Genomic DNA, 20,000 nt, shown 5'->3' on the forward strand with positions numbered 1-20,000 from the left:
CAAATATTGGCACAAGGCCAGCAATTTTTTTAGTGGGCTTTTAGTTGATTACATCGACCCCCAGTGCTCAACTGGTATTTGTTTTATCAACCTCAAAATGATGAAAGATAAAGTCAACCTCAGAAGAATGTAAAGAACTGTAATAAATGCCACTGATTTAGTTACAAAACCAGTAATTTTGAGGAGAAGGGGAGTAGTTGTAACCATGCACTCCAGCAGTTGACTGGATTATAGTTTATCAACCCTGAAAGGTCGTAAGGCAAAGTTTACCTTGACAGTATTGAAAGACAAAATGTCAGATGTTTGAATAAATACAATAAGGCATTTTGTTCCTTATACTCTAATACTCTTATACTCTAATAAATCAGCCATACAAGGACTGGTAATGCCTCCTTGTAGTACAGCTGGTGATTTCTGGAAGTTGTCAATAGTTCCCAGGTTTAAATCTCTCCAGAATAGACCATTCAGTTGATCTCCATTGGTGCTTAGGGTCTCTCAAAGGATGTTATTGCTCATACAGAATGCAAGACTTGACATAACACCAACAGCATTGCCTGTCAGGTAGAAAAGTGTGAGCACCTGACAATATACCTAATGCCAACACACCCAATCTAAATGTTCTTTTCTAAATATTTTTTGCAACCCTTGTAGCCAATGAAGAAATTATCATCATCATCACCATCATCATTATTATTATTGCTACAGAAGGCTAATCAATTATTTGCTTATGAATGACCTCAAGCTGTATGAGATGCAGATGACAAACAACTGGATTCTCTATTTTCTGAAGTGCATGTATTTCAGAAAGGAAAGTGAAAAGAAATATGATTTGGAAAAATGCCCCAAGGCAATGTTGAAGAGAGAGAAATTAATAAAAACTCCTAATATCATGTTTGATAACAAAATAGTGGGAAGGGAATTAATCTGAAAATGAAACTGCAAACAAAAATTAACTAAACAGAGTTCAAGAAATACACTTACAGTTGTAATGGTTAAAGTAAACCAAAGAATGTGAATGAAAGAAAGCATTAGGAAGGTAATATTATAGATGCACTAGATTTGCCAAAAATAAAATAATTACTATTGGTACACTCTTCTAGTGAAAAAAAAATGGTAGATGGAGTATTCTCAACAAGAAGATACTGTATTTTCTGACATATAGTATAAACATTCAAGCACCAATACTATAAGATATTTTATCCGATTCTCTAAAGGTAGTGAATTCTGCCAATCTGATAAAAGTTCTAGACAACCACAATGCCAGTGTATGTAGTAGACTCAACATTTTGACATTTGTATTTACAAACATTATCTCTTCATTCATTCGATACCTTAATATCAATGATTATCAATATAAAAGAAAAATTCATGAGATGTGGTTGTGTGGTTAGAAGCTTACTTCCCAGCCACATGATTCTGGATTCAGTCCCACTATGTGACACCTTGGGCAAGTGTCTCCTACTATGGCCTCAGGCCAACCAAAACCTTGTGAATAGATTTAGTAGATGGAAACTGAAAGAAGCCCGTCATTTATATTTGTGCATGTGTGCGTGTGTGCATGTGTGTGTGTGCATCTTTGTGTCTGAGTTTGAATCCCACCACTGCTTGATAACCAGTGTTGGTGTGTTTACATCCCCATAATTTAGTGGTTCAGCAAAAGAGACTGGTTGAATAAGTACCAGGCTTTAGGAAAATAAGTACTGAGGTTGATTCATTTGACAAAAATCTCTTTGAGGTTGTGTCCCAGCAAGGCTGCAGTCTAATGACTGAAACAATTAAAGGATAAAAGATAAAATAGCCAAGTAAAATTTTTATAGCAGTCAAAAGAAACTGGAATTATGTGATCAGCAGTGAACTAGAACAATTCCAGTGATGCTGGTATACAAACACTGAGAAAACATGAATGACAGGACATAATAAGAGAAAATATAGAATAATAGAGGATTTGTTTATGTAGTTTAATTCTTGACGAACTAATTTTGCATGTTTTCGGATCATTAAATAGTTATTAAAGTCCTGTTCAATTTTAGCCAGTTGTAAATATTTGAATATTGCCTTTCTAATTAATAATTAAGGAGAAATGTTTCCAGTAACTAGCTGATTATTTTCATTTCAATTCCAGATTATACATACAATGCAATTAAATATATTATGCTTAATCAGGAGACCTAATTAAATTAAGATTATCTGTAGGGACAAATGATTTCAATAAATCTAATCTTTGATATGTCTACAACTTTATAATTAAAATCTACAAGATACAACATATATTAAGCATTTTTGTTTTAAAGAAACTCTTTGAAGCAAAATGTATTTTTAAATTCACAAGACTAAAAAAAAGAAAGAGAAGAATAAAAAATGAAATTAGTAAAATAATTAAGAACATCAAAAAATACTTCTATTTTGCAAATTCTGTAAGACAAAACTTAGTTACAGGCTGTATGGTCAAAACGTTTCCTTTATAACTATATGATAGTAGCCTAAAACTAACCAAAACGTGGTCAGTGGATTTGGTAGATTGAAAGAAACCTGTCACATATACATATATGTTAGGTCTCATGCTCTGAGGAATGACTCATTGCAAACAAGCACAAGTGGAGGCCCTGCTCAACCTCATTAATGCCTTATTCATGGAGCATGTTGTGCTCAGACCAACTAGGGTGAATAACATTTTGGGTCTCTGCTTCACAAGCAATACAGAAATTGTTCATGATGTGAAAGTGACACCAACATTAGTTTCAGATCACAACATTATAGAGCTGTCTGTGTATAGACCAAAAGTAGCCAGAGACATACAGCCTAAAGGAAGCACCCAAAATCTCTCCAGTCTGAACTTCCACAAAGCAGATTGGAAATCGATCCAAAAAGAGATCCTCACACAAGACTGGCTGAAATATCTCTCCACACCAGACATTGGCATGAAACTAGAATATTTCATGTCTGTTATGCAAACCATATGCCAGAAATATGTCCCAGGGCACAAGACCAACACAAAAAAGAACAAGATTTCAAGGGAGAGGAAGATCCTCTTGAGACGATGGACAAAGTTTGCAAGTCGTTTCAACCAACATTCCAAAAGTAGCGAAAGGTCCTGCCTAAAAGCAACACTGATGGAGATTGAAAAAAGCCTGCAGCAATCCTATGTGAGAGAGAGAGCAGACAAAGAAGCCGGGGTTATGAAAAACATTAAGTCAAACCCAAAGGCCTTCTTTCCTTATGTGAAAGAAGCAGCCTCAGTACACTGCAAGATAGGACCCCTCTTCCAAAAGGATGGCTCTCTCACAAATAGTTCAACCAGGATCAGTGAGGTACCGAATGACCAGTTCAAAAGTGTCTTTACCATCCTATTGGAACACAGACAAGTGAATGAACCAGTGGATTTCTTTGCTGCCTCATCTATAATCAGTAAGGCAGTTACGATGGAATACATCAACATTAGTGAAGAAGATATACTACTAGCCATAGAGGAGGTGGATGCAAACTCAACTGCTGGTCCTGATGGTTCCCCAGCAATCCTCCTCAAATCGTGTAAGCATACCCTTGTGAAACCCCTCCAGATTATCTTCATTTAATCAAAATTACTCTTGGCCTGAAAAATAGCCTGTGGTATACACCTCACTTGAATATTTACCACTTTTGAGGTTCCGCTCACTATGAAATGTATGTAACCCAGATATTATCTACTCCATTCCTTAACTCTTGTATCCTATCTCATATACATGACACCAACAATGCCCTTTGCCTCTTCAATTCTTTCTCCTTCTCACCCAGCCCTTCCTTCACATGTCCTTTTCACCATGGATATAAAATCCCTGTACAATGTGATCTCCCACAATGACAGCCTCTTAGCCCTCCAAAACTTCCCTGACCATCGCCCTGCCCTCATACCCAGCACCTCCACCCTTCTCCATCTAGCAGAACTCGTCTTCACCTTCAACTGCTTTACATTTGTGGGAGAGATTTACCAGCATCACTCTGGTGCTGCTATGGGAATGAGAATGGGCCCCAATTTTGCCAACTTATTTGTTGGTTACATTTTCTATCATCAGTGTAATATTACACTGATGATAGAATAAGGGATTACCCCTTAATTTTGAATCAATTGAGATGTAATTGAACCATTTCATGAATCTATTTAATTTATTTGCACTAGTACAGTGTTTTTATATTCTATGGTGATATCTTAAGGTAGTTTTTAGACATTGGCGTCTTATTCTAGGCGACTTGTATACATACTTGCTTGCCCTTGATATATATATATATATATATATATATATATATATATATATATATATATATATATATATATATATATGTATATATATATACAGAAAGAGATAGTGAGAGGCAGACAGGCAGTCAGGCAGACAGGCAGACAGGCAGACAAGTAGCCAGTATCTATTACCACCAGAGCAAAAGAAGAAAAAAAAGGCACTCAAAATACAAATGTTAAAGAAAGTATAGACATATTAAGGACTAATTACTGGTAATTTAATACTTCAAAATTGCTAAAAGTGATATATACACTTTACTATATCATGGGTTGATATATATATATATATATATATATATATATACACATACATACATACATATATGTATGCATATATGAAAATATCTATGATATGATTCCTCATTCCTGGATAATAGAATGTTTAAAGGATGATAGGGATAGCAGACAATATACAAATTTGAATCTAAAAAGTGTGAGTAAATGGAAAACCAGAAATAGAGCTATTCAGCAGTCTTTCTGAGTGATAGCTAATCCATGTTACTTTTAGCAAGATATGTATGTTTGTATGTATGTATGTATGTATGTATGTACATACGTATGCAAGGATGGATGGATGGATGGATGGATTGGTGGATGGATGGACGGACAGACAGACAGACAGACAGGCAGAGAGACAGACAGACAGACAGACAGACAGACAGATAGATAGATAGATAGATAGATAGATAGATAGATAGATAGATAGATAGATAGATAGATACATGATACCTTTAATACTGCTTCTAAGGAATAGTGAAGGATGGGTATATTATTAATGGCAGGAAGCTTAAAGTATCTATTTATGGATGATTTAAAATTATTCATAAAGATGGAAAAATCAAATAGACTCTTTATTGCAAACATTTCATAGATTAAATGGAGATATTGAAATGGAATTATGGATTAAAAGTTGTGGAGTTTTAAAGAAAATAGGAGAGGGGGAGGAGAAGGAAAGAGTAATGGTATACAATTACTAGATAAGGAAGCCACGAAACAGATAGAAAAGACTATAAATACCCAAGTATAAGAGTTAGAGCAGACATAGGAAACTAATATAAAGGAACTTTAGACAATAAGAAGACTTCAAAATAGTTACTCAACCTACCAGAAATAGCAGTTAAATCTCTCCCAAATCACATCCAATCACCTGAAAATAATGAGAAAAGTTACATTGGCTACTATAATCTTGGTTATATAATATACTTAAATAGACTGGATGGCTGTGGAGTTTGGCTTTCCAACCAGAAAGCTTGTGGTTCAGTCCCACTGAATAGCACTTTGGGCACATGTCTCCTACTATAACCATAGTAACCATAGGCTGATCAAAGCCTTGTGAGCACTTGATGGAAACTGAAAGAAGCCCTTCATTTACATATGTATATTGTTGTATCTTGGTGGGTGGATATTATGCCAATAATGAACATACATGCGCAGGTCCTATTTCATTTCTTTTATTTTTATTAGTCAACTAATCAATTGTTCGATTAATTGTTTGGTCAATCAATCAACTAGGTTTGTCAGAGTCCTCTCATTGCTATTCAAAACTGCAACAATGACATACCATCTATACTCCAGGTTTGCTCATATATATGTATGTATGTACGTATGTATGTATGTATGTATGTATGTATGCATGCATGCATGTATGTATGTATGTATGTTATGTATGTATGTATGTATGTATGAATGAATAGGCTTGTAAGAAATGAAGCTAATATGCTTTGCTGGGTGTGTAATGTCAGTGTACATGCACGACAATGTAAGCATCCTGAGAGAAAAGTTGGACATAAGAAGCATAAGAAGCATCGGATGTGATGTGCAAGAGAGACGACTGTGCTGGTGTGGTCATGTGGTGCGTATGGATGAAGGCAGCTGTGTGAAGAAATGTTGCACTCTAACGGTGGAGAGAACCTGTGAAAGAGGTAGACACAAAGACATGGTACAAGGTGGTGAAGTACGATCTCTGAATTTTGAACCTCACAGAGGCAATGACAAGCGACTGAGACCTTTTGTGATATGCCATGCTTGAAAAGACCCATCAAGCCAAGTGAGATCATAGTCATAGCCTGTTAAAAGTACCCTTCAATCGTTGGGTGATATGCCGTGCTTGTGAAGACCTGTTAAGCTGAGTGAAATCATAGTCGTGGTCAATACCAGAGCTATCTGGCTGGCGTGCAAGAAGTACTGTTCAAGTGTTGGGCCTCAAGGAGGCAGTGACAGGGGACTAAGACCTTTGGTGGTGTACCGTGCTTGTGTAGACCTGTCAAGCCAAGTGAGACTGTAGTCATGGCCGATGCCAGTGTTGGGTCAATGGCACCCATGCCGGTGGCATGTAAGAAGCATCCACCACACTCTCAGAATGGTTAGTGTTAGGAAGTGCATCCAGTCGTAGAAATCTTGTCAAACAGATTGAAACCTGGTGCAGCTCCCAGGCTTACCAGTTCTCAGTCAAACTGTCCAACCCATGCCAGCATGAAAAACAGATGTCAAATGATGATAATGATGATGATGATATATATATACATATATACATTGAGTCATTCCATAAATAATGCGCTTCTTTTATACTTATTTTATTTTTCAAAATTAAGATAAACAAAGTTCTTTTTTAATCTAAAATATACTCTCCTTCATTTTCTACAATGCTCTTCCATCTATCTGGTAGACTTGCAAGGCTCCTCTTCTAAAATTTACTTGACCATGATGAAAAATCCTCCTCCAGTACTGTTCTGGCCTCGTCTACAGAATTCATATTTCTTCCGGAATAAATGATATTCAGATGGGGCAATGTCTAGTGAATATAGTGGGTGGGGAATCGTTTCCCATTCAGACTGCTGCAGCCGTTGGAATGTCATCCTCACTGTATGTGGCTGAACAGTATTTTGATGAAAGAACACCTTTCCTCTTGAAACCAAAGATGGTCATTTTCCTTCTTGTGCTGACTTAAGCCATTCCAACTGCTCACAGTAGATCTCCTTTGTTATCATTTGGTTTGAGTTTAAAAGTTGAAAGTGGACTAAACCTTTCATATCCCTCCTAACAGATAACAACACTTTATGTGGGTGAAAACCTTGTTTAACCTAGGGTGATGATGTTTCTCCTTACCCTACTCACTGTCTTCAATGCTTGACATTTTTATAGCAAACACATTTCTTGTCACCAGTCACTATTCAGTCAAAAAGAGGTTCGTTCATGAGATGTGATAGCAAAGAAGAGCACACATTCACTCTCTGTGCACGATTAGACTAGGAAAGTTTGTGAGGAACCCATTGACCCAATTTGGTGACTTTTCTGATGGCATGCAGGTGTCAATGAATGGTTGAATGACCAAAACCAAGCTTCTCTGTTAGTTCCTCACCAGTTATAATGGGATTTTGTTCCACCAGAGTTTGCAGGACATCCTCATCAAGCTCTGCAGATCTTCCATACTGTAGTTTCCAGCTCAGAATTTCTGGAACCATCACTGACACTGGCTTACACTTTTTGTCCAATCCCCATTTATTGCATTAATATTCCTTGCACTTTTCGTTATGTTGTTGCGTTTATTGAACTCATAAAGCAAAATATGCCAAATATCCTCCTTTGTCACTTCCATTATAGCTTTGAAAAAATAACTGTTAAAATCGAACTGCACTCTTCAAAACTTGCACTAAGAATAAATAGAAAGTAAAATTACTACCTGCTTTTATAGCAAGTTGATGCAGGTAGTTTATCCTGCCCCCCCTCCGACTTTTAGTTCATGCAGTTTAATAAAATGCATACATATATATATATATATATATATATATATAACAAGCAAAGCAGGTAGTTAGAAAATCTCTGTAAGAGATGAAAGTAGTAACTATATTGAGAAGTAATACTTGTTATCACTTCAGCATGGCTGTAGTAACTTCAGTAACTTAGAGGGTAACATGTAAGACTTGGTGATGGGAAGGGCATGCAACCATAGAAAATCTGTCTCAGCAAGTTCTATCTGATCCATGCAAGCATGGAGAAGTGTATGTGAAGACAATAATGAAAGTGGTGGTGGTGGTGGTGGTGGTGGTGGTGGTGGTGGTGTTTGATGGTTTTCGTGATGATGTCAGTTAGAAATCCTTTGATCATTGGTTTACTAAGTCAGGGCTAACCTGGGATTAAACAACATAACATGAAGGAACTGTTCAGTAAAGATTGTGTCTGGAAGTTAAATTTAAGCTACATAGTAAAACTAAGATTTTAGCCATTAAGACATAAACCATATCTTCTGTTAGGATATAAATGGAGGAATTCTAAAACAGAATACAGATGTTAGTTTAGATAAGAACACTTGTACAGCATTGACCATATATGGGGGCTTACACAGTAAGAGTCATATTAATAGGATTTATTATACTCAGTAGAAAAAAACAAAAGGAAAGGTAAATTAGATGTAAAGGATATATAGAAAATGAGAAAAATAGTGTAGTATATAATATGTGAAGAAAAGGGTGGAACTGCTGTTGAAAGAAATTAAGAAAACTAGAATAGTTTAGTTAAGGTTGAAGAATGCATGGTACCAGGTAATTAAACAAAAAATGTAGCTGCAAAAAAATTGATTTATGGGAACTGTTTTATGGAGATGGATGAAATTGTGAATGAGGATAAATAATGATTAAGGTTAAAAATGCCTGTGAATGAAGCTCTGATTTTGTGGTAGCATAGAAACCAGTATTGATAACAAGCTATATCAAATTCCATATAGACAAAATCACATATTCTAGAATGTGTAGTAAGAATGTCGAGGAAATTGTAGCAATAGGAAATTAGCTGAGAAAGGATGTCAGAGAAGGCATGATAATGTTACATAAATCATCATTTGAGAAATATGAAGAAAGAATAAATTAGAAAGTGGAGAGAAATAGGATGACCATCAATCTCCTCAATATTATTAAATCTAAGCATCTCAAAATCCTTTCAGATTTCAACCTCATCCTCATTATCATTATTATTTTAATGTATGTATTTCCATGCTTGCACAGATCATGGAATTTCTACAGCCTGATGCCCTTCCCTGTTGCCAACCCTCATCTGTTTCCAAGTAAGGTAATATTTCCCCATGTCCAGACATGTTTCCACAGAATATTGAAAATAAAGGACACTGCTTGCACTACAGTGACACTTGTTTGCGACTATCAAGCTATGTTAAGACAAGGAGACAATAGCGTGCACACATACATGCACGCACACACACATACACGGGCACACACACACACACACAAACACACACACACACACACACATCTGGATGTAGGAGGTTGGTCCAGGATTTTTTGAGAAATTTGTCCAGAGAACTTTTGAATTTTATGGGATCTGTTTCTGTTTTGATGTATTTTGGTATAATATTAAAGAGAGCTGGACCAGTTGAGGTAAAGTAGTTGTGTCATAATGTTGTCGTGTGTCTCAAGTTTGACTTTTGTAATGGGTGAATAGCACAGGGGCCAAATCTTGAGAGGATTTTAAAATTGATGCCAACATCAATTTGTGCAATATTGATGGAATATTTTCTGCATTACACAAATGACATAGCACTCACAGTGGAATTGGAGAGAGTAGAGATTGAGTTTTTTTAGTTGACTCCAGTAGTCAATGTCCGTCATGCCATCTATCTTTCTTGTTATTGACCTCTTGTTATTGAGTGCTTCCACTTTCATAATGCTTTGCTTCATGTGCGGAGACCACAGTGGGCAACAGTATTCAAGGTGGGATCAAACAAAAGTAGAGTAGAGAAGGATGATGGTGCAAGCATCTCTAAGTTCTCAGAATCCAGGAGCACATCTTGCAAGTCAAATCAACCTTGCTGTTTACGTGGGAACTCCAGCTTAGACTGTTATCAACAATTACTCTAAGGTTTCTGGTGTTGTTGGATGACACTAGGGATTCGCCCTAGGGAAGGGCATATGGTAGTTTAAGAATGTCCTCTTTTCCAAAGTGGATCAAATTAAACTTATCTTCATTTAGAAACATATTGTTCTTTTCCACCCATTTTACAACAGCAAACAGATCTGACTGAAGGCATGTTTGGTCTCCCATACCGTATATGGCCTTCTGGAGCTTGGAATCATCTACAAAAATTTTCAATGTACAGTGTTTGGTGATGTCTACTATGTCATTGATGTAGATGATAAAGAGGAATGGGCCCAACACAGTACCTTGTGGGACACCACCACTAACTTTGGCTGAGTTTGATCAGATTCCCCCAAGCACAACATGTTGGGTTCTGTTTGTCAAGAAGCACTTTGTCCACTGCAGCAGCTTTCCACAGACTCCAATTTTGGACAGTTTCTTCAGCAGGATTTTGTGGTCCACTCTGTCAAATGCCTTGTTGAAATCAAGGTATATGACATCAGTGTTGGAGCCTTCTCCCAAAGCTTTTAAAATGTCATCAAAATGGTGCAGAAGCTGCAACAGGCAGTCTCTGCCATCATAGAAACCATGCTGGTTGGGGTTCAGCAGAATGTTGTCTTCGAGGAAGTGGGTTATTCGTGATCTCACCACTCTCTCAAATACTTTAATGATATGAGAGGTGAGTGAAATTGGACAGTAGTTCACTGCAAGAGATTTGTTTCCCTTTTTGAAAACTGAAACGACAGAGATGGGGAAAAAAATAATCAGGAATATAGCCTGTGTCAAGTGAATTCTTGCAGAGCTCAGCTAGAGGGGGTGCAATTTGATGTTGACACACCTTCAGGACTGTGGCCAGGAACCTATTGGGACCTACTGCCGAGTTGTGCTTGAGCTTATTTATTTCTGTCAGGATTTCAGGAGCACCAAAAGTTATGTCAGATATAGTTAGTTGAGGGTTTACATCACTGATACTAGCCAGATCAACCACTTTAGGGTTACTAAAAACAGAGCAGTATTGTTTTTGCAGTACCTTGCACATTGATTTTGCATCATCATGTACAGTGTTGTTCTCATCAACCAGAGGACCAACAGTGGCAACAGCTTTGTTTTTTTGCAAATGAAAAGAGCACTTTGAGATTGAGTTTAATTTTCTCAAAGGCCCAATTCTCCTCAGCCGCTCTTTGGTTGTTTTTTGGAAGTTGTATCTTTTCAATGCTTTTTTGGAAGTTGTATTTTTTCAATGCAACTGGAGCTCTGCTGGTGTTGCTTCGATGACCCGGCGGGGAGCCTGCGCAGGAAACCATAGTCAGTTCTGGGGGGAGTATGGTTGCAAAACAGAAACTTAAAGGAATAGATGGAAGGGCACTACCAGGAGTGGAGCCTGCAGCTTAATTTGACTCAACATGGGATATTTAAGTTGGCAGTATTTAAGTTGGTTGATTTTTTTGTTAGTCCTTTTTATTTTTCTGATAATTGCTCTTCTATTTTTAGGGATTCTGTACTTCGATTTGTTTACTGATCTTAATGGGGTATGTTTTGCACATATATTTGTTACAATTTCTACAAATCTCTGCCATAATGTGTTTATGTTGGTGTGGGTGTGTGCATGTGTGAAGGCCCAATCAACTTGTGAAAGATCATGATCAATTGCATCCCAGTCTGCATTATGAAGATCCATGGTGTCAAATGCATGGGCTGGAGAGATGTCATTGAGTTTTATCTTTGGGTGGTAGAATCTCAGATCACAGAGAACCATGTCATGGTCTGAGAGTAGTGATGCTTTTTCCACTGCGATATTGTGGGTAGTGTCAGTGTGATTGCTGAACACTAGGTCCAAGGTGCTTTTGTAACACTTTATTGGTTCAAGAACAAGTTGGGTTAGGAAAAACTCATCCATGAAATCAAAAAGCAATTCAACTGTTTCTTTGTCAGGGACTGAGGTGGAAAAGCCTGGTTTCAAGCTGTTTGTGGACAAATCAACACTGGGAAGGTTGAAGTTCCCCATCATTAATGTGTTGTCAGCATGACACTGATGGATGAAACACTCAATACTGTTGAGGCATTCCTTGAAGCATAGTAGAGGAGGTAGAGGTGACCTGTAGAGCCCAACTACTATTAAATTGTTGGTTTACTGTACACAGAAGCTGCTGCACAGTGGCCATTGGTAAATACGTCCATTGCTTCAACTGAAAAAGAATTGTGCATGAAAATGGTGGTCCCACCCTTTATTCTGCCAACACAATCTGTACAGATAGCTGTAAAATTCTTCACTCTCACCTCAGCTTCCAAGTGAAGGTTATTGAGATGAGGACGAAAAAAGGGACATGGTGTGGATGATCATTAACCCAATCCTCAATAAATTAGATCTTCCATTTGGGCATTGGTGGAAGGGCTGATGCCTTGTGCATTGAGCAAAAATGTGAAGGTGATAGTGGTGGCTGATTTTGACTGTTTCGCAATGCCAGTCAATATCATGGTTTTGTATTTGTGCACTAAAACATAAGATACCTAGACTGTATAGTCTGTAATATTAGGAATTTTTTAGAACAACATTGAATATTATAGTATAAGTCTGATATCCGAAAACTATGAATCTAGAGAGGAGAAGAGTTAGGGAATTATTCAGTATCAAAGAAAAGATTTAAGAAGATAGTTATTAATGTTGGCTACTATGTCTCTGTACAGAAAGGAACACTAGAGTCTGTAAAGCTTTTCATAACAATTTATTCTTTCCGTACACAAGAAATGATAGCTGTCATTACTATGAACAACAAAATTTCGAGAGAGTTTTTCAGCAGATAAAGTGTGGTTAGTTGCTTGCTGGCTACTGACTTTTTGTATCATTCGTCAACTCCTACAGTGTCTGTCAATGCTCTTTCTGCTGCATACCAAAACTGTCTAGCATTTCTACTTGAAGCCTATTCTTGAAGTGAAGTTGTGATTGATCAAATTTTGTTGATCTTGTGGACAATATTTTGTTGATCACATGCACATGCAAGCACACACACACACACACGTACATATATCTATATATATATATATATATATATACATGCATGATGGGCTTCTTCCAGTTTCTGTTTACCAAATCCACTCATAAGGCTTTGGTCAATCCAGGATTATAGTAGAAGACATTTGCCCAAGGTACCACACAGTGGCATTGAACCCAAGACTACATAGTTAAAAAGCAAGCTTCTCAACCACACAGCCACATCTATGCCTACGACAATAACTGTGATAAATCCATTATCAGTACAACAGTACAATTCTCCCAAGAAATTGGATTAGATTTTAAATGTCTACAATCTAAAACTAATTTAGCAGCAAAAAATAACACACAAATTGGACCTTAAGATGACCATATGCTAAGCAGTCACTCAGTCTATAAGGGATAACAGCCAAATATCCCTCAAATTACATACACCCTTTTAATTTAAAAAAAAAAGGACACATTAGAAAATGTGGACATTATACATACAATATGTCTGAGAATAAAAGATGAAATGGATATGGCTGAAATGTCTTTCATAATTGGTCTGATTGATAAGGGTTGAAGACTTAGAGCTAAGTGACAACAATGATAAAAAGTATTCCATTCCATTATATAGTCAATACTTCCATACTTCTGCATACATGCATGCGTACATACATACATACATACATACATACATACATACATACATACACACACATATTCCTCGCAATATATCTACTGCTGAAGACCTGTTCTTTAATGGTGAATGATGTTGCCTATGGATTTGGTCATTCTAGGTATGAGTCAAATTATATAAATATATATATATATATGATGTGTGTGTGTGTGTGTGTGTGTGTGTGTGTGTGTGTGTGTGTGTGTGTGTGTGTGTGTATGAGTGGGTGCTGAAAAGTTCCTGGCTTTGGGTAAAAGAAAATACAGGAGGATCGGTTAATTATCATTTTATTCATCGTATTTCCCCTCAGATTGCAGTAGTCCTTCAGTTTTTCTAAACCCTGTAAAAGGATCTTTTCAGCACCCACCCCATGTATATATGTATTTATATATATATATGTGTGTGTGTGTGTATATATATATATATATATATATATATAGTCTGACAAGACATCCATGAGGCTAAGGTCTTTGTAGACATGAAATTATTGGTTACTCTACTAACAGACATTAACTTAATGGAGTGGCTATGTGGAGGCACAGGAGTGGCTGTGTGGTAAGTAGATTGCCTACCAATCACATGGTTGTGGGTTCAGTCCCATTGCGTATCACCTTGGGCAAGTGTTTTCTACTATAACCTTGTGAGTGGATTTGGTAGACGGAAACTGAAAGAAGCTTGTCATATGTGTGTGTGTGTGTGTGTGTGTGTGTGTGTGTGTATTTGTGTCTGTACCCCCACTATTGCTTGACAACTGATGTTGGTGTGTTCATGTCCCCGTAACTTAGTGGTTTGGCAAAAGAGACTGATGGAATAAGTACTAGGTTTGAAAAGAATAAGTCCTGAGGTCGACTTGTTCGACTAAAGGCGGTGCTCCAGCATCGCTACAGTCAAATGACTGAAACAAATAAAAAAATAAAAGAATATATATATATATATATATATATATATATATATATATATATATATATATATATATATATATATATCATCATTATCATCGTTTAACGTCCGCTTTCCATGCTAGCATGGGTTGGACGATTTGACTTGAGGACTGGCGAACTGGATGGCTGCACCAGGCTCCATTCTGATCTGGCAGAGCTTCTACGGCTGGATGCCCTTCCTAACGCCAACCACTCAGAGAGTGTAGTGGGTGCTTTTACATGCCACCAGCACGAGGGCCAGTCAGGCGGTACTGGCAATAGCCACGCTCAAATGGTGTTTTTTACATACCACCTGCTCAGGAGCCAGTCCAGAGGCACTGGCAACGACCTCGCTCAAATGTTTTTTCACATGCCACCAGCACAAGTGCCAGTAAGGCGATACTGGTAACGATCACACTCAAATGGTGCTATTTATGTGCTACCAGCATGGTAGCCAGACAGCTGCTCTGGCAATGATCACGCTTGGACAGTGCTATCAGCACTCCACTGGCACGGGTGCCAGTCATCGAATTTGGTTCAATTTCGATTTCAATATATCCCAAAAAGTAATTAATGGATTTTTTTATTTGCATTTTTAGTGACCTTAGTTTATCAAAGTTCCTTTAAATTTCAATATGAGACAAAATGTGTATCTTATGATTTTATAAACTTGCTTTATTATATATTGTCGACCTTTTGTCATTTGTACTATATGCATAAATGCTTGATGGCTACTAACTTCCTACATTTGAATCGCTGGCTTGTACTTACTTATTACTATATATACATATATATATATATATATATATATATATATATATATATGCATGCATGTATGTATATATATCATGGCACCCCGTCATTTACGATGACAAGGGTTCCAGTTGATCCCATCAACAGAACAGCCTGCTCATGAAATTAACATGCAAGTGGCTGAGCACTCCACAGACACGTGTACCCTTAATGTAGTTCTTGGGGAGATTCAGTGTGACACAGAGTATGACAAGGTTGGCCCTTTGAAATACAGGTACAACAGAAGCAGGAGGAAAGAGTGAGAGAAAGTTGTGATGAAAGAATACAGCAGAGTTCACCACCACACTCTGCCAGAGCCTCAGGGAGCTTTATGTGTTTCCACTCAATAAATGTTCACAACGCCCGATCTTGGAATCGAAACCATGATCCTATGATTGCGAGTCCGCTGCCCTAACCACTGGGCCACTGCACCTCGGTATATATATATATATATATATATATATATATATATATATATCCCGTCTGTCAATGACTTTCATAGATGCAGTAATGCAGTAATGCAGTATATCTGCTCTGCATATTCTTGGCTATATAATTTTGAATCGTTCAAGAAAAGTTTTGTTGTATTCATGTGTTTTACAAGATGATAATGTGAAAATACTATAGAACTTTATTATACAGACAGACCAACAAGTAGCACATAAGATTAACATCATTTTCCACAAGAAAAATTACAATAACGTATTAATAATCGACACAGCAATATCAAATGACTACAGTTAAGTTCCATTAATTTGGTATCTGTCTGGTACTTTATTGTTTTCAAATTTTTCCTCCTATATACCATCACTGACTGCCAACATCACTGTGTCATTGTTTATAGTCAAGTTGAACAGAATAGTGGCCAGTACCTAAGTGTATTGTGCCTATCTTTCTCATAAATTGTTTGTATATTTAGTGAAAGTATTTTCCAGTGTTAAGAGCAACTAGTTTGGAAGAGATATGAAAAGAAAGCTACAGCTCTCACATCACATTTGATATTTGGAATAACAAAGAGGTGAAGAATTTGAATGCTCTTTTGATATTAAGAAACAAAAGAATAAGTTAATGCAATTCAGTGACAAGTAAATGTGTTGGTGTGCAGAATGTTTTAAAAATAAAAATTATAATTTTCAGAAATAAATGTTGTATAACATCAGTGGCTTAGTGTAAAGCAGCCAGAGCCAATGGTCATTGCAAACAGCAAGCAAATACACAAGGATATGAGGAATGCAACGACTTACAGTTAGGTAATTCATGATCTATATTCATAAACTTAATTTGTCTACTGAAAAGAAGTCAATAATGTACAGGAGTCCTAGACGAACAAACAGAATTTTGCTTTTATTAATAAAGATAAACAGCTGGAACACCTTTGATTGGTAGGTCAGCTTTATCAAGGATGTCTGAGACTAAACGACAACTTCCATGCACTTTCTGTTATTTGTTCATGCAGTGTAATTATGGAACAAATCCTTTTGAAGCAAAAGTTCCAGTTTCATTATCCTTGGCATTTTTAATCTAAAATATTAAAGAACCCACTCTCTAGAATATATCTTGAGACTTCTTTAGCTTTACTTACTCTTAAGATCTTTTGTAGTCTGTTTTTAGATTTAAGCTGATTACCTTCCATGTATAATTCCATATTTGTCCTTCATTCTCATTTCATTCCATTTCTAACAGAGACTTACTTAATTATTGAGATGCTAAGCAGAATGTGTTGGGTTAAACAAATGTACTATATACTATATGCATTGTAGTAGTAGAAATTTTAACTAATGCTGCAGCTGTAATTTAATATACAAGACAAATGTTAAATATCTATACAATCTCTTCATAATCAGAAAATATAGACTCCATAGCTATGGAGCCATGAAAAGAATAAATAATAATTATTTTTATAAGTATTAATTACAGAAAGGCCTAATCAATCCACTTTATATATCATTTACTTTTTATATTTTGGTCAACAGACACTATTTATGAAGGCAATTATTTTATTTCAGACTAGTTTGAAATACAATAATTGTTTAACACTCTCATATAAAAATATATCTAAGGGGAAATTTTAAATTGCAGATTGACAACTGCTTCTCTTAGGCTCACACCTTACCTGTTTGCAATTATATTGGACTATGCAATGTGGCAGGCTATAGACAACAGTGATGAAGACCTTGGTTTTATCATAAACTGGCAAAGATCATGGAAAGTACCAGCAGTAACCGCCACAGACCTGGACTTTGCAGTTGATATAGCACTCATACCTAATTAAATAGATCAAGCTCAACAGCTGCTCAGCAGAGTAGAAACATCAGCTGCTAAAATATGCACACAAATTTCAAGAAAATGGAATACATGTCTTTCAACCAATCAAGTGATCCTGAACTGTTTGCTTTGAGCAGCTCCAAATTGAATGTTGTTGAAGAATTCAAGTATGCAGGTGATGGGTGAGCAGTTTGGAAGCAGACATTGAGATCAAGAAGACACAAGTATGGACAGCCTGCCACACACTTAAGAAAGTCTGGAACTTCAAATTGCCCAGGAAAATCAAAAATCAAGCTGTTCATTGCAACTGTCAAATCAATGCTGTTATATTGCAGTGAAACATGGACACTGACAAAGAAATTATCAAACAGGTTAAATGGATGCTACGAAAGGATGCTATGAATGGCCCTAAATTTGAAATGGCAGCAACATATGACAAATGAATGCCTTTATAAAGACCTGCTGAAAGTTAGTAAGAAGATTAGGCAAAGACAGCTATGACTATGCAGTCACTTTGTGCACCACCCTGAACTGGAAGCATCCAAATTAGTTTTGTGAAGCTCACTTCATAGTGTTGTAAGAAAAGAAAAACGTCATATAACAACTTGATTGTAGACACTGACCTGGAGTGTATTCAATACATTGAGGCAGTGATGACAGACCAAGAAGTGTGGCAGGTAGACTTTGTTGCTGCAGCCCAGGTTAGAACCCGGCCATAATAAATAATAATAATTAGGCTGTAACAAATCAAAGTAGTAAAACTCCTACCACATTTTACAATTCTTTGGGTTTTCATATTAGCAACAGTAAAGAACAGTTTAAAGTAGTCCAATAGCATTAACTGGCTTCATGAGGCAATTTTATATTATGTCTTACAGGTGAAGACATGGCTATGTGGTTGAGAAGTTTTATTCCCTACCACATGGTTTTGAGTTTAGTCCCACAGCATAGCACCTTCTATTATAGGCCTACACAGACCAAAGATTAGTGAGTGGATTTGGTAGACAAAAACTGGAAAAACTTGTATGTATGTGTGTGTGTGTGTGTGTGTGTGTGTGCATGCATGCGTGTGCACATGAATGTACACATGTGTGTATGTGTGCATGAATGATGACATTCCATACCTTTTCATATGACATCATTTGATTTGATGTCATATTCTGCCCCCTACAAACTTTATGCTTTTGGCCCTGTGTTTTCAGTTTTGAAAAAAAATCACCCAGCCATAAAATATTGTATTGCTAAGTCTTTGTACAACCTACGCCAGCAAGGAAAACTGGATGTAAAAATGAACAAAAGAATGAATATTTGCATGGAAGCATGACTGTGAGAAAATTAAAAGATGCCAGGTGCAGTTAAGGACCCACTTCTTTCAGTCTGTTTTAATGAAGTAAAACTCCAATAAGTCTGCAGAGTTTGTATTAGCTGCAACAAGAGACACTTGTAAATGAACCAATGATATTGTTTGATTTTGGTTGGCATTTTTATCTTTTGTATTGTCTTGATAGAAAAAAGATTATAAATAATGGGCTGTGTGGCAAGAAGCTTTCTTCCTAACAATATGGTCTTTGGATTCAGTCTCAGAGTGTGGCATCTTGGGAAAATGTCTTCTACTATAGCCCCAAATCACTATAGCCTTGTGAGTGGATTTCATAGGCAGAAACTGGAAGCAGCTTTCACATATATATGTATATATGTATTTATCTATGTGTGTATGTGTTTTGACATCTGGCATTGGTTTGTTTACATCCCTGTAACACTGTGCACACATGTGTGTGTGTGTGTGTGTATGTGCTCATGACTAGACATCATCTCTGTAACATCCCTGTAGTGGTTTGACAAATAAAAACTGATAGAATAAGTTCCAGACTTAAAAATAAGTACTGTGGTTGATTTGTTTGACTAAATTCTTCAAATACTATAACAAGTAAAAGATAAAAAAGATTTCTCTCTATATTTTCAGCACTTTGGCTCAAGTCTGTTAAATTGGACAAACTTATTAATCATATAATTAAGGCAGGATGATCATGGCTGGAATGCCTTTGATCATAGGTCAGCTTCACCAAGGCTGATCTGAAGCTAAACAATAACGATATCCATGCACTTGTTTTTATTATTTGTTCCAGCAGAATAATTACAGAACAAGTATATTTTAAAATTGAAGTTACAGCTTTGTCATCCTTGACATTTTTAATCTAAGCCATTAAAAAGCCCACTCTCCAGTATTTATCTTTAAAC

At 36.6% G+C, this 20,000-nt stretch overlaps 1 long non-coding RNA gene across 1 annotated transcript in view; it reads right to left on the minus strand.

Annotated features, from left to right (window-relative positions):
* The window catches only part of LOC128247046 (uncharacterized), a 53,953-nt gene that overhangs the window by 13,752 nt on the left and 20,201 nt on the right, over positions 1 to 20,000 (minus strand). Inside the window, exon 2 of the long non-coding RNA XR_016240812.1 lies at positions 5,379 to 5,420. This is a non-coding gene — a long non-coding RNA (uncharacterized LOC128247046). The remainder of the gene's footprint in view (positions 1 to 5,378; positions 5,421 to 20,000) is intronic.

The sequence above is a fragment of the Octopus bimaculoides genome, chromosome 2, assembly GCF_046866305.1.
Source record: "Octopus bimaculoides isolate indiv1 chromosome 2, ASM4686630v1, whole genome shotgun sequence".
Lineage (NCBI taxonomy): Eukaryota > Metazoa > Mollusca > Cephalopoda > Octopoda > Octopodidae > Octopus > Octopus bimaculoides.